Below are 15,009 nucleotides of genomic sequence, written 5' to 3' on the forward strand. Positions count from 1 at the left end.
TGAATTGAAACTCTTCTGTGTTCATCTAATCATTTGTTTGCTTACAAATTAGCTATCTTAGAGAAAAGGTTTTGATTAGCACAACTGAAAGAAAGAAATATAAGGCAGGTTGGCTACAGCTTGAAGAGTTGATTTTCCTTGAGCTTTTCACAAAAGGTCACTAACTATTATGATTCATCAACCACTGGCTTCTATAACTAGATAATATTTTACTTTTATTACTCACCAGGCCATAATTCTGAGTTTGTGGAAGGGTGTCTATCTTCATATTCATCAAACAATGACAAAAAGTTTCTGGGTTAGAAGACTAGCAAATAGATGTAACCTACTCATATACTTTTTGTTTGAAATAACATTGACCCTGACAACATACAGAATTAATTAAGCATCTGTTGGTGGTCTGTTAATGCTTTGGTTACAACTGGGCTACGGTTAAGTAATTGAAGTAATTGTCTACCTAATGACATTTTAATTAAACCGTCTCCAAAATATCACCCTCAAAAGGTTAACATTTCCTGCATCCTCTGTTTAAAGGCACTGAACAGTTCCTGTTAAAAATGTACTTTTATATATAAAAGAGGCTCAATAAATATGTGTAGATTGGCTAACATTGTACAAGACACAATCATATTACCTTACACACAGCAAGACACTTGGTGAAGTTGGCATCCTGTATCTCTAATCAGACTAAGACACCCAAATACATTCACCAGGAGAAAGCCACAAGCACATGTGCATGCACAATCCCACCCCACATGATATATGTCTGTCATCTTCAAAGAGTCAAATTGTCCTCGTCATTTATTTTTCTCTCCTTAATGTGTAAGATACATAACAGGTGACTGACTGCTATGAACACACTTTTTTCAATCACATTTTCTCTTTTCCTCTTCACTCCCTGTCTTCTCAGACATATCCTATGAGAGTCTCACTTTGCTTCTTTCCAAGGCAACACCAGTTAACCTAAGACACCCTTCTGACTAAAGCATAACTCTTCCTCCTTCTTAGAAAAAAAATATGTTTATAAAACACAAGAGAGAGACTTGAATTTGGTTATCTTATGTAAGGGGGAAATATTAATAATAGACATTTCCATTGGCAAGCACATACGGTAAAACAGAAAAAAATTTTGTGATCTCTTTTAAACCCCATCCACTAGGTGGACCTTACTCTATCTACCCTCGACTGGTTCCTACATAGAAGTGTGAGGAATTCTAGTAATGGCTGAAGAAAAGGAAAGGAACCATATGTATCAAATTTGTTCCTGGTGATCAATGTCCTTTAAATATGATAATTTTACTGCTGTGTAGTTAACACTGGCACTTTCATAAATGAAGTCATGTATTTTCAAAAATTAGATAAACTTCATTTATTAAATGATCATTTGCATAGAGCATTGATGTTAAAAATTGTATGTGCTGCCTTTTAGGAAGTTTTATAATGATAGAACCATAAAACTTCAGCATTTTAAGAAGGCTGACAGAAGGTGTGATTCCTCATTCACCAGAAGATAAATCCATGGTGTATCCACTACTTGGTTTCACAGAGGTCTAAGATTCAGAGCTCTGCCTGACACACATTCCACAGCTTTTCATGCTCTGTTTCTACTTTTCTAGTTGTCCAAAAGATAAACTATTTAATAAGTTAATACCAATATATTATACTACCTTTTAATTTTGAATGTAATCTGCCCCTCTCAGACAGAAACATATTTTAAAAGGAGCCTTTTACTAGTTTTTTAAAAGAACCAACTGGCTCACTCATTAGGAATTTTAACACATTAAAAGTCAAAGGTATAAATATATTTGCTTTGGAAGAGGTTTTAAGGTCTTTCATAAAATATTGTAATTTTTCATCTGAATAAATGTAGCAGAAAATGATATACATAAGAGAAAAGAGAAAGTGAGCAAATTAATTAAAGGCTACCCCATGAAAAACTAACAATCCATTTAATTCATCAAGTTAAATTAATATAAGATTTTATTTTTTTAAAAAAGAGAAGTTTGAGATTTTATAGTTTTAGAATGAGTTTTTCTTTATACTGAATTCACATTACTAAATTTTATCTCCTATTATTTAAATAACTACAATACTGCTTGTAGTATTTCTTAGTAAAGTCAATGTTGAGAATAAATACTCTTCAAAATCCCTAGCTCATATGTACAGAACAATTTTCCTACTCCATATTCATATAACCACAGGGAAAGTGTCTATTAACTTAAACTCCAGAGGAGAAAGTGGGAACTCCACAGAAGAGAAAGTGACTACTAAGTGAAACTTTTCATTAAAAAAAAAAAAAAAAAAAAAAAGCAACTTGAAAGCTATGACCACATACTCAAAGAAGAAGTTTAATTTTAAATCTTCATGTTTTGAAAACTTTGCTTTGATTTTGATATGTTTTATGTTTGGTTTTATTAAGTAAAACTGAAAATTTTTCTAACACTGATTTTTCACAATACAAGTTTAATTCATTCTTCTCTTGAATCTCAGATAATTAAGACCAAATATAAATAAAAGTAGCATATTCATATGGAATTCTCCTCCTTCTTGCAATAAGAAAGGTATAAATCTGTAAATCAATGTTCATGATGTGATCAAAATAGTCTAGACACTAAGATTAATTCAGACTAGTCTAAAATGCTAGAACCAGAGAAAGGGTGTTCATCTGCATTCAGGGCCTAGATATCTTCATTTGCTTTGGGCACGGACAGTAATAATGCTGTTGATTTATCTTATGTAAAGAGGTAATCATGAAAAATCTAGGATCATTATCAATTTGTGGGAGTGCATTCATAGCATCATTTAAAAAATATAATTGACTTTCAATTAGTGTTTATTATATCACAACAGAAGCCAAGCAGACAAGGCTGAATGAAAGTTGTGAAATTAAAAAGCATTTTCCATCTCAAATCTTGAAAGACCATCATAAATTATACTTTCTTAAATAAATAAATTGATGAAAGAATTATACCTGAGGTCAGTCACATCAATTTACCAAATGACAAACTTGTTAAATGTATCAAATTTGCAAATTTACTAAAACATTTCATGTCTTTATTGTGTTAAACTGATTTAATATTTACATATTACATGATTATATTGATTTAATATGTATATATTATATTATAAGATACATATTCTCATTAAATACATTTTAAACAATGTTCAGTTTGTCAAACCTGGGTCCTGGGCTTATTAGTCTTTCAATGATTATTTTCTAACATGTATAAAAGCATGTATTTTAATATATTCTAGAGTATAAACATATTAGTAAAGAAGTTCTAGTAGGATAATATTATGAATACGAAAAAGAATAAATTTATTTTTATTTGTGAAAAATATATTCATGAGGAATACAATTAGGAAGAATGCATTCATAGAGAATATATTCACATAGAATATACTCTTCAATAGGTTCTTGATTTTTCTCAAGGAGAAAATATTCCTATTCATTTAATAGAGTTGAATCAAGTATGTTTATAGGAAACTGTACACAGAATCATTTAATATGCTCATGCAAATAGATGAGTCATTTAAGCAATATTTCTAGTAAATTTAGTAAATTTACTAGTAAATTTAGTGAATAGGCTATCCATGAACGGCTTTTAGTGCTCTGATCTTTGAAGAATTTATCTGTTTCTACAGAAATGTAGTGAGAGAGTTGTGTTAAAAATAGGTCAAACACATGAATTTTTGCTGAGCACAGGATATAGATAAAGGGTGGACTATTGTGTTCAGAAGAATTTACATTGAGAGTAGACACAGGTCACATCAAACTATAATTGCCATCTATGTAACTTTGTATTGAGAAGATAAGGTCTGAGAAAGAAAACATGTGGAACAATGATTATCTCTTGTTCTTGCTTCCATAAAAGCCACTGGCATAGTCACTTTCACCACAGTAAATACCTAGTTACAGAAACCAAAGCAATTTCTCTTTAATTGACCTGTTCGACCTGTTGTGTGATCCAACCTCCAAGAGCAGTAGATACTTAATATCCGGAATTTGCAAATGTATAACAGGCTGATGGCTCTACCCCATTATGAAAGAAATGCTCACATTTTCCATGCACTTTATTTGGAAACAAGATGAGCTAGCAAGTTTTCACAAGCCCTAGTGCCATTAATAGTAGGTTCATTTGTGTTTTTGATAATTGCCAAAGTAAATCCACCCACATAAGGAACAGCATTTCCTTCCCTCCTTGAGGGAAGCTCTTAGTAACATGACTGATTCTAAGTTCAGACATAATTGCAAACTAGAGGGAAAAAGCCACTATTTATAGCCTATCTGTCAAGACTATCATTTTTTAAGATGAAGCATGTTGTAAGAAAAAGTGAAGATGTCATTCATTCTCCTGGTAACCTGAATGAGAAGGAAATTATCAAAAGTGGAACAACTTAAAAGAAAACTTGCTTAAAACTTCATTGTCAGTGGTATGTAAATTAGCACAAGTCAATCTACTTACTCAAGAGCAACTTATTTGGATCTTACATGGTGGGAAACACGTTATTTCATTATTTTTCTAAATATTTTCAATAATTGCCTGATTGGGCTACTTCATGTTTTCAAGCAGGTCAGGTAAGTGTGGCTTCTAGTGTGTGTTTCTCCTATACAACAGTATAGAAATATTTAAGTTTCCCTGTGGCCTACTTCTATTTCTCTACCTAATTTTTATAACCATGATTCCTAGTGTAATGTCAAATGTCAAATGTGGATTGCATACTTAATGCTAGGTAGTATGATAACATGGATTTAAGAGAGTTCAGCTAAATCAACTTGTTAGACCTGAAGCTCTATCCAAGTAGAAACTCCATCTGTTTACTCATCTCTGAATCACCTTACCCTTTCCACTATTCTTTAATTCAGCACCTGGAACAAAAGAGATGCCTGTTAGAATTTGCTAAATTGAGAATGAATTTTAAAATCAGTATTATAAACGAAGAAATATTTAGAAATTTAGATATATTAATTTGCTCACCAACACAGAGCCTGTATTCTAACCCAATCTGTCATCCTCCAAAGTCCTACCTCTAACCACATGCTGGAATAATGAGGTGTCTAAATACGCATGAGATTTTGTAAGAAGACATCAGGTAAATAAGAGGTTAGCTGCTAAAAGTACTCACTATGAAGCAGTTTAAAAGCCAATAGATAAGAAATAAGAAATACAGCATTAGATACTTAATATCCAGAATTTGCAAATGTGCAACAGGCTGTTATATGGCAAAATGTGGTCCATTACATGAGATATACAAGCCTGGGGATCACAAATTTCGGCATGCTCTGGGAACAGAAAGTAAGCTGTCAGTTTATTAGTATAGTTTCTTAACACATGGTTTATAGCTCACCTGCAACATACTCCTGTACCCAATCACGGACTTGCTAAAGAAAAACCCCACCCAGCTCAGAAGCATTCAAATGATCTCCAAAAGCATCATATACTTGCTGTCTTGCCTTTTTTTTTTTTTTTTTTTTTGGTACTGGGGATTGAACCCTGGAGCACTTAACCACTGAGCCACATAGCCCTCTTTTTTTTCTTCAGATTTTATTTAGAGACAGGGTCTCTCTGAGTTACTTAGGGCCTCTCTAAGTTGCTGGGACTGACTTGGAACTTGGATCTTTCTGCCTCTGCCTCCCAACCTCAGGAATTACAGGCGTGTGTCACTATGCCTGATTTTTTTTTTCTTTTTTTCTTTTTTTAATGCCTTACAAAACTTTTGAACATTACTAGCAAAATTTTTAAAACTTGGGAATAAATCACTGATAAAGGAATAAATTAACTGTTCAGTCAGTTAAATACCACACAAGTTCACCATTATCTGCTGAGCCTTTGGGTTCCAGTAGGCAACAGATCTGAAATTGCCCTTTGGAGATGTACTCCTGGGTTTCCAAGGAGGCTAGTCAATTTGTGATCTAAAGAAAATCTTGAGAAATAAATATGAAGGACCCACTGAGAGGGATTCAAAATGCCTCCAGATATCAAGTTCACGTTGAAAATATCAGGCCTCCAAATGTATCAGAACTACCTCAGAAGATGTGCTGTTTTTTTTTTCATAGATTGATATATTGGAATTGAATCTCACCAAGCACTTCAGTCTAGACCTACGTTCCCCAAATTGATCCAATTTCTGGAAACACAAAGGGAGGAAAGACTAGGAAGGATATATGGTAGCAATTAGACAAAATTCTAAAAGATCTAAGCCATTAAAAGCCCTGTAGGGTTTTAGTTTTCTAAGTCCAATTCCAATGTCAGTGAAATACCAAGGTCATTGTATTTTTGCGGTAATTGGATTACAATATTTCCCTCCCTAAACCTGATTTCATGAGGTCATTTGATTGAGGGAATTTCTAAATTCAACCCTTAAGGGAGTTATTTATTTAAGAGTTACTTAAGAGTGTGTGTTTGTGTGTGTAAAAATATCAGCCATCAATCAAGATTGCCTATATGTGAAGATACATTTTTGCTTGAAATTTGTTGTTTATAGATAAAACTTCGTTGTTGTGAGTCTCTGAAACTCATATTTGTTCAAAATATTGGTGGCTTTACCACCATAGCCCAAAACATAATACAACAAAAATTTTTAATCAACTTATGCTGAACTATTTTAAAACAAAAGTGTTCTTTTTTGTTCAGTTAGTTTGTGAGTTGGTTGCTTGTTCCTGACAGAGCTGAGGGAAGAAGACAAGGAGACATGTAAAAATATCTCCTTTCTGTGAGTTTGGCAATTTCATTGAACAATTTATACTTAAAGTGAAACTACTAATCTTTAAAGTAATTTTTGTTGTACACTTCTTAATAGTAGTTAAGATTTCAACTTTCAAATAGTAGTTTGATTTCAACTTTAATTATGCCCTACTTCTCTGAACCATGCCAAAACATAATCATAGAGAATTATTCTTAAATTATTATAGTATCTATTTAAACAATCAAAGCATAATCAGAGTTCTTTTGACTATTCACCTTACTACTTCAAATGTCTATCTATGATTAGATCCAACCATAGCATTCCTAACCAGCATTTATAAAGAAATGAGTATTTGAAGTCATGTAATTTTATCTTATTTGTTAGGTTGAAGTTACAGAGTATGAGATTAAACAGCAAAATAACTCAAATGTAAGCAACAGAAACAGTATTTTTAAAATGTTCTTAAATATACAGATAAATTACATATGTGTGTGTATATATATATATGAGAGAGAGAGAGATTTAAATATGATTTCAAAGAGCTAAAACCTAAACCAAAATGAGCAGTAATACTACATAGAAGGTGAAATATAGTCTGAGGCTTCTATTGTATAAGGAAGTTTCATGACCTCTTTCTGTATTTTCTGGATGGTCCTCAGGGAAGAAAGAAAAAGCAAAGCTTTGTGGCTTTAGTAGAAGGTGACTTGCCATTGCTCTGATGGACATGATTGTATTCTTTTTATTCTCCCTTTTCATTTACCTTATATGTGAAAAATCTTCTGTGGACAACTTGAATCTTTCCCAGAGGCCTGGCCAAACCCCAGCTTCCAATGTCATCAATCCTAGAGGGAAGGAGGAAGGCCAAGAGGCTGCAGATCCATGTGGACATCCCTCCAGGTGAGAAGAGGGACATGGCTGGCAAGTGAGGAGGAAGGAAAAGGCCAAGATGATGGCCAGTCTCAGCTGACTATTTTCTGCCATTTTCCAATGAAAGCTGATAGTCCAATTTCCCAAATTTACCTCTCTTCAAACTCCAATCTTAGTTTTAATCATCAATTGCTTAACTTCTTCATAATTCTTCCAGCTGGGGGCCACTCTGCAGTGTGGCACATGTTGGTTAATTTTTTTCTCTTTACCACTCATATGAATTTAAAGAAGTTACTCAACCTCTCTAAGCATACATGTGCTAATCAGTAAAGCAACGTTTTTTACTGTTGTTTGAAGATTAAAATATTATACAAAAGTGTTTTAACACAATGCTTGATGCAAGCAGATTCTGAATAAGCATACATTCCCCTGTCAACTCCCCTCCTCCCTACAAGATAACCTCTCTGGGACACTTGGGATCCCAGAGCCTCCCAGTTCTCTGGGAACACTATGCCACCAATTATCCTTTCTGGCTTCTGTCTCCAAACTCTCTGTTCTGCCAGCAACTGAAAAATCAATAAACATTTATTAAGCATGTGGTTAGTAAGTGCCAGATATGTCTTATGTATTATTCTAACTACCCCTAAATTCTCCTTAAGGTATTGGTCTTTCTCCTTCTCATCATATGATGCAAACCCCTAATTGAGATCACAGTAGGAGAATTCATATAAAGATTGTTGTCACAGGAAGTATAAAAACCTAAACAGAGTATTCAAAATTTAGATTATATGTGTACATGAGCATTTTCCAGAAAAAAAATATTTTTTCCAATCATAGTTTGAAAAGAGGTCATGGCTCTTAATATTTTAAGATCCAATGGTCTATATGAGTAATAAGAACTGACTTTCCACACTCCTACACTTGGTTAAGAAGAGGATGTTAACATGAAACTAGCTGAACTAGTCTACAGTGTCTCTGAAAGTCCAGGAATTTCTAGACTCCAAAATAATTCAGAAATAAGGGAATAGTATAGGACTCAGAAAAATTTTATATGCTTTAAGACAATGGATTTTGAGAGAGGTTCCTCTATATTTCCCTCCAAGCATCCAGGTAAATACCTCTCCTTGCCCCAACAATTTAATATTTGAATAAATTAATATAAACAGACCCTGGATCTGTGGAAAACAGCTACCACAAAGGGAAGATGTTCCGGAAGCACCAAATTCAAAATTGAGAAATCAATTAAATTCTCAGTCCTCTCTCCCAAATTATCAACCAAGAATATTCACTTACTGAGGAAAATATAAGAATTTTTTAAAACTGAAAGTCCCTAGAGAAAAGAACCACAAATAGTAAAATTTGGGATTCTGCTAGATAAATGATCAAATCCTACCCAATAACCTTGCAGTGAATCCACCAGTTGGCAAGCCATGTCCACACACATAGCATCTGATCAGCTTTGTAGTAACTCACTGACAAAAATTAAGAGAAAAGTATATGCCAACAAAAGACTTGTATAGGAATGTGTGTAGCAACTTAATTTGTAATAACCTCAAATAGAAAAACTCAAAAGTCCTTTAATAGGTCAACAGCTAAACATTTTATGGCATATTCAATTGGAATATTATTACTTAGCAATAAACAAACAACAACCAAAAAACCTCAAATATCTATTGATGCAGAATGCAGATAAATTTTAGAAATTATTATGCTGAATTTTCAAAACCAGACATGGTACATTACCTCATTTGTACAAAAATCTAGAAAATGTAAACAAATTTATAAGAACAAAAAAGCAAATGGGGGATTGCCAGAGGAGAGGATGGGGGAGTGGAGCAAGGGATATATTACAAAAAGGTCACAAGAAAAAAAATTAGGAGTATAAAAATGCACATTATATTGATTATGGTGATTGTTTCATGCATATATATGTTAAAACTGTTTAAATAGTATATTTTAAATATGTACATGTATAGTATTTTGATAATCCCTACATGAAGTTGTAAAAACAACATCAGAATAATAAATAAATGGGGGCTAAGGATAAACAGACATTTAATGGAAACTTCAATTAAAAAATATCAAGAATAAAACAAATGGCCTGGGGACGTAGCTCAGTGGTAGAGCACTTGCCTAGTATGTGCTGAGGACTTGGGTTTGATCACCACCACCATTTAAAAAAAAAAAAAAAGAACAAAACAAATCTTGTGTTTTTTTAAGGAAAGGCCAGAAGAACCTAAAGAAAATGAAATTCACAAAGGGAAGATAATTTTTAAAAGAAACAATAAAAAAGAAAGTTTATAAATAATATACTTAGAAATAAGGATGGATATTGCATCAGTGAAACAAAAACAGAATGCTCTGAAAGGACATTCAGAAAGCAAGAGCTCTTGACATTTTAAAACATAATCATTAAAATTAATTTTAAATTTAAAAGTTAGATTGTTTAGTAAATTTCCAAGAAGTTAAAAAATTAGAGGTGAAAAAATAGTGAGAAAATATAATTAAATACAAGATTAATACATCTAATTCTGAAAAGCCATTTTGGAAGGAATGCAGAGAAAATTATTGACATATTCTAATGTTTCCCAGAAGTGAAGGACAAAGAGTTTATATATTAAAAGATACATTGAGTTTTCAGTTTGGTTCATGAAAAAAACCCACACCAAAGTATATTAGCATGAAATTTCATGTGCCAGGAATAAAGAAGACCCTAAGGACTTCCAAGGAGAGATTTTTAAGTCACACTCAAAGAATCAAAAATTTCTTTTCTCTATAGCCACATGATTGATTAGGCTACAATGAATGGTTTCATAATTCTGAGTTTGAATTACATGTTCAGAATCATGTGTCTAGATCCATTTTCAAGCAAGAGTGAAGAGAGAATAAGGATATATTCAGAACAGAAGGTCTCAATCTTTCACATACCCATTCTCAGGAAGCTACTGCAGGACAAGTGCCATCATAATAAGGGACCAGACCAAGAAAGCCACAGCAGGCTATTCAAAGCAAAAGAATGGTGGGAGTATTTCTCAACGTGACAAAAAGGGGAGGAAAAACTGTGTTGCAACCTAGAGAACAACCAGTTCAGAGATTAAAGAAGGACAGAGGCTGTGGGAGAGACTGCAGAGGAGTAGACAGGGAGAAGGTTGGGAATAAAGCAAATATTATATTAAAGGTGGTTTTACCATTGTCTGAGATAATCTGAAGATCTAAAACTAAACAATAAAAGGAGGCAAATATTAATTAGAAGAAAAAAAAGGATAAATAAGAAAGCAAACATAATCAATAATATCCTACTTGGTCCCAGGGTGAACAGTGCTAATGCCGACATGAAAGCATGCACACCTACCAGAAAACAATGAGGTTGCCTAAGTACTGACGTTGTGTCAGAAAGGCACAAAGGGACTCTAGAAGGGACTCCTATTGGTCCAACATGGGATAATCTGAATGCCAAAAAGACAAAGGGAATCAAAAATCATATTACTAAAGTACATAGGTTCATGAGACTAAACAAAAATCCTCTTATATTTGTAGGATGCTAGGGAACCAATTCATGATTACATTCTGAAAACTGGCAAATATAGGGGAAGATAAAAATAATTACCTTGTCTTTAAAACTATCTAAAGGTCATAGAATAGTTAAAGCAGGATGTTCTCTTTTATTGAAGAATTTCAGCCAATAAATGTCAAACAAATGATATAACTAGACTATCATTATCTTGCAACCCCTACTATGATTCCAGACTATTATCACCAATGGTTATGAAACAAATAGGTGAAAAGCTGATGGAGAACTCAGGATGAACAGTCTGGCTGCCATCTGAACAGCCAGATCGTTCTTAACTATCATAAAAGATTCAAGCAGATATTATGTGCCCCCTGATATGACACAACAGGAAACAAGTGGCATGACATGAGAAGTATCCTTGCCAAAATAATGAAATCTGAATCGGATTAAGCCTCTGGAACAAACTACCAGTAGAGAAGAAATACAAGTGAAAAAGGAACATGTGAAATGATATCACAAGTATGCCACTGGCGAAATCCAGGAAATGAGAAATTCTACATAATAAATGACCTAGTTATTTAAGTAAAAATGGTAAAGAATAAGAAAGAACAGAGAGTTATATCAAAGAGGTCAGAAGAGACAGAGCAACCAAAGGTACTCTCATCAGGATCCTGAGGCATTCTTATCTTTTATAACATAAACAAGTAACATTACACGTTTGCTAGTTTTTTTTTAAATAAAGCCAGTGTGAAAATTATATGATCTCTAGGATTTGTTCTATGTAATTCAGTCTAGGGTAGAAAGAAAGTGGATAGGAATAAAGAGGAAACAAGATAGACTATGTGGTGACAATTGTTGAAATTTTACACACATTCAAAAGTTGCCATTAAAAAAGTTTAAAATATAAATCCAAAAAATTACACACCTAATATTGATATTATCCAAATTTTTTACTAAAGTATTTTAGAATGGCGGTAGAGAAAAGTGAGTATGGTGCTAAGTGCTGAACCTTTATCCTCTAAGACAGGTTATCAACTTACAACATTTTAAATCAAGAATATCCAGAGAAGTAAATATTTTTGAAATATGGAGAAACAAAGGTGAGTGCCTGTGGAAAAGAAAACTGAGTAGTAGGCAGAAGTGAGACAGAAGGCTATAATTTATTATTAGTCTTGTAATACTGTGTGATCTTTTTAAAACTGTGAGTATATACAAATGTGATGAGAAAGTAAAAGTTATTTTTAAAAAGAAATACAAAAATGTTTCACTATTTAAAATTTGATATGATAAAGCCCATTATTCTATATTATGAATTATATCCTAACCTCACACTCAGTTTAATATGCTCTGCTCTCATGTTTCCCCTTTAGTCCATAGTCAAATCATGTTATGATTCTGAATATAATTTGAACACATTTTACTTCTCCAACTTTGCGGCATCCCCTGAGTCTAAGACTTCCTTTATTGTTCCTTATTGGGAACCTTGACATAGTCTCCTAATAGATTTCCCAGTTTTATTCTTGCAATCCTCTGGATCATTCCACACACGGTAGTCAGAGTGATGTTTTAAAGATGCAAAGCAGAACACTTTGCAACCCTCCTTAGACCCTTCAGTAGCTTCAGATTGCCAGCTAGAAATCCCAAGTTTCTTAAGTCAGCCTTTCAGCAACCTGCCCCTCAGGCTCCTGCTTACATCCTCAGCATCTTTTAACACTTCTGCCTTTATTTAGTTTAATTTACACATGCTCTTTTGCTGGTTCTGTACAATTTCCTTCACTCTTTCTTTGGTTAGCTCTTTTGTTTTGAGATTCAACTTAAAGTCACCATTCTTCTTTCTCATACCACTATATTATTTTTCTTCACAGCACTTGCATTTTAATTGCATAGCTAACTGTTCACTTGCCACTGTTTCTTCCACAGACTCTAAGCTGCAAGAGCAGAAATTTGCTTTATTTACTGTAATATCTTTGTTACCCAGAATAATCCCTGCCACAGAATTGGTTCTCAACAAACATTTACTGAATCAATAAATAAATGGAATATATTACAGGACAATTTTTCTCAACCTTAGTGTATATACAATCACTCGGGGAAGATGCTTTTTCATAAATGTACATTCTGAATACTAGAATGAATCAGACATTATTACCCTGTATACATTTATAACTATATAACCACTGGGATTCTACATTATGTATAACTAGAAGAATGAGAAATTATATTCCATTACATATGATGTATCAAAGTGCATTCTACTATCATGTATAATTAATTAAAACAAATAAAAAGTTTTAAGACTTCACTTTCTGATTCAGTGAGTCTGAGATTTTGCATTTTTAAGAAACTCCCATGGGAGGACAAAGTTGTCAACACCTTTTTCACATTCTGACTAGGAGATACAAGGTGAGCAATGATGGTATTTTTCCTGTAGGAAGGAGCTTCCCAAACAGTAATGAAGATGTCAGGTAAAGAGGATTTAAATGATCACATACCAACTTCACTCCCATTAATACAGGAAGTATGTAAAACCCGAAGCTATTTGATATTAGGACAGGTGTTGATCTTCCTAAAAATTTTACAAGATCAATCAGCATAAGGCCACATCTGGCTATAACCAGATCTCTCCAGGTATTGTAATAAGGTACCCAATCCAGAGAAAGCAATTGGCAATTCAATCTACGGAAAGAGAGATACTTTTTAACAAAGAAATAAATGTTCTGGGATAACAGATGAGAATTTGAACTTCACTCTGATTCTTCAGTAGCCGTGTAACCTTAAGCAAACCAGTTATATTCTCTGATTTTCAGTTTCATTAACTCTAAATTGGAAAAAAATCATGCCCACCTTAAAGATGTGAAGATGAGGGAGGTATCACATATCAATTAAATAACTATGCCTGACACATATTAACCCTGGCACTCTTAACTTCTCAGAGTGAAAAAGAGTTATGAAAGTAAAACAAATAAATATGTAGATTAGAGGCAGGGATCTGGGTCTAAATGAATGCTCAACCATGAGAAAGAAAAGCTGAGAATTGGTCCAGGTTTTAGCATTAACTAGTTGTCTGACATTGGACAATGTTTAATATTTCTAGGCCTCTATATAGAATATTAAAACAAGTATTGGAAACAGGTTAGTCTTTTTCTCCTGAAATTTCTGCCAACACCCTGAAATGGTGTTTCTGAGCTTTAAAGAAGTACATGAAATCAATAAGCTTACTTTTTTTTAACTTGGAGAACTTCCATCTTTTTTACAGTTTCACAGACAGTTTGAACTTCCTTCAGTTGCTGTGCATACTTTTTTTTATAACATGGAAATAAGTTAAATATAATTTAGAAACACAAAAGAACATAACTTTTCTATGTTCATGTATGTATACATGGCCAGTGTAACTCCACATCATGTACAACCACTAAAATGGGAAGTTATACTCCAAGTATGTTTGATAGGTCAAAATGCATTCTACTGTTACATGTAATTTTAAAAAATTAAAGTAAAAAAGAAATACGAGAAAAATGGAAGAACATTTGGAGAAAATAAAAATAAATATTTCAAAAGGCAAACTAAAGAGTATTCTGCTGAGCCAAGTCACTCATAATTTTCAAGAAGTTAAAGGGGAAAATTATCTTCCTTCAAAATAACTGTGATAGTTCTATACACTAATTAATGGGAAAAGTCCCTGAAAAAATGCTTGAGTGTGTGTGTGTGTGTGTGTGTGTGTGTGTATATATATATATATATATATACACACATAATGTTTGTGTATATGTATATATATATATATATATACAACTCTATTTACATATTGACAAATGAATTTTTAGATGTAAAAAACATTGTTTTATGCCTTAAATCTCCTCCACCTCACTGTAAATGACTTTTGTTTTTATTCTTTTTTAAAAGAACAAACCTCACCCTTGTATTCAATATGTTTCTGAATGCCC

The 15,009-nt window shown here is 33.1% G+C and overlaps 2 protein-coding genes across 17 annotated transcripts in view; one reads left to right on the plus strand and one right to left on the minus strand.

Moving 5' to 3' along the window:
• Positions 1-15,009, minus strand: part of SLCO1A2 (solute carrier organic anion transporter family member 1A2) — a 144,746-nt gene that overhangs the window by 104,519 nt on the left and 25,218 nt on the right. The gene's annotated exons all lie outside the window — the stretch shown is intronic.
• The window catches only part of IAPP (islet amyloid polypeptide), a 39,540-nt gene that overhangs the window by 18,864 nt on the left and 5,667 nt on the right, over positions 1-15,009 (plus strand). Inside the window, exon 2 of the mRNA XM_079141520.1 lies at positions 7,493-7,584. The gene's annotated coding sequence lies outside the window, so the exon portion shown is untranslated. The remainder of the gene's footprint in view (positions 1-7,492; positions 7,585-15,009) is intronic.

The sequence above is a fragment of the Sciurus vulgaris genome (genome assembly GCF_902686455.1).
Source record: "Sciurus vulgaris genome assembly, chromosome: 5".
NCBI lineage: Eukaryota > Metazoa > Chordata > Mammalia > Rodentia > Sciuridae > Sciurus > Sciurus vulgaris.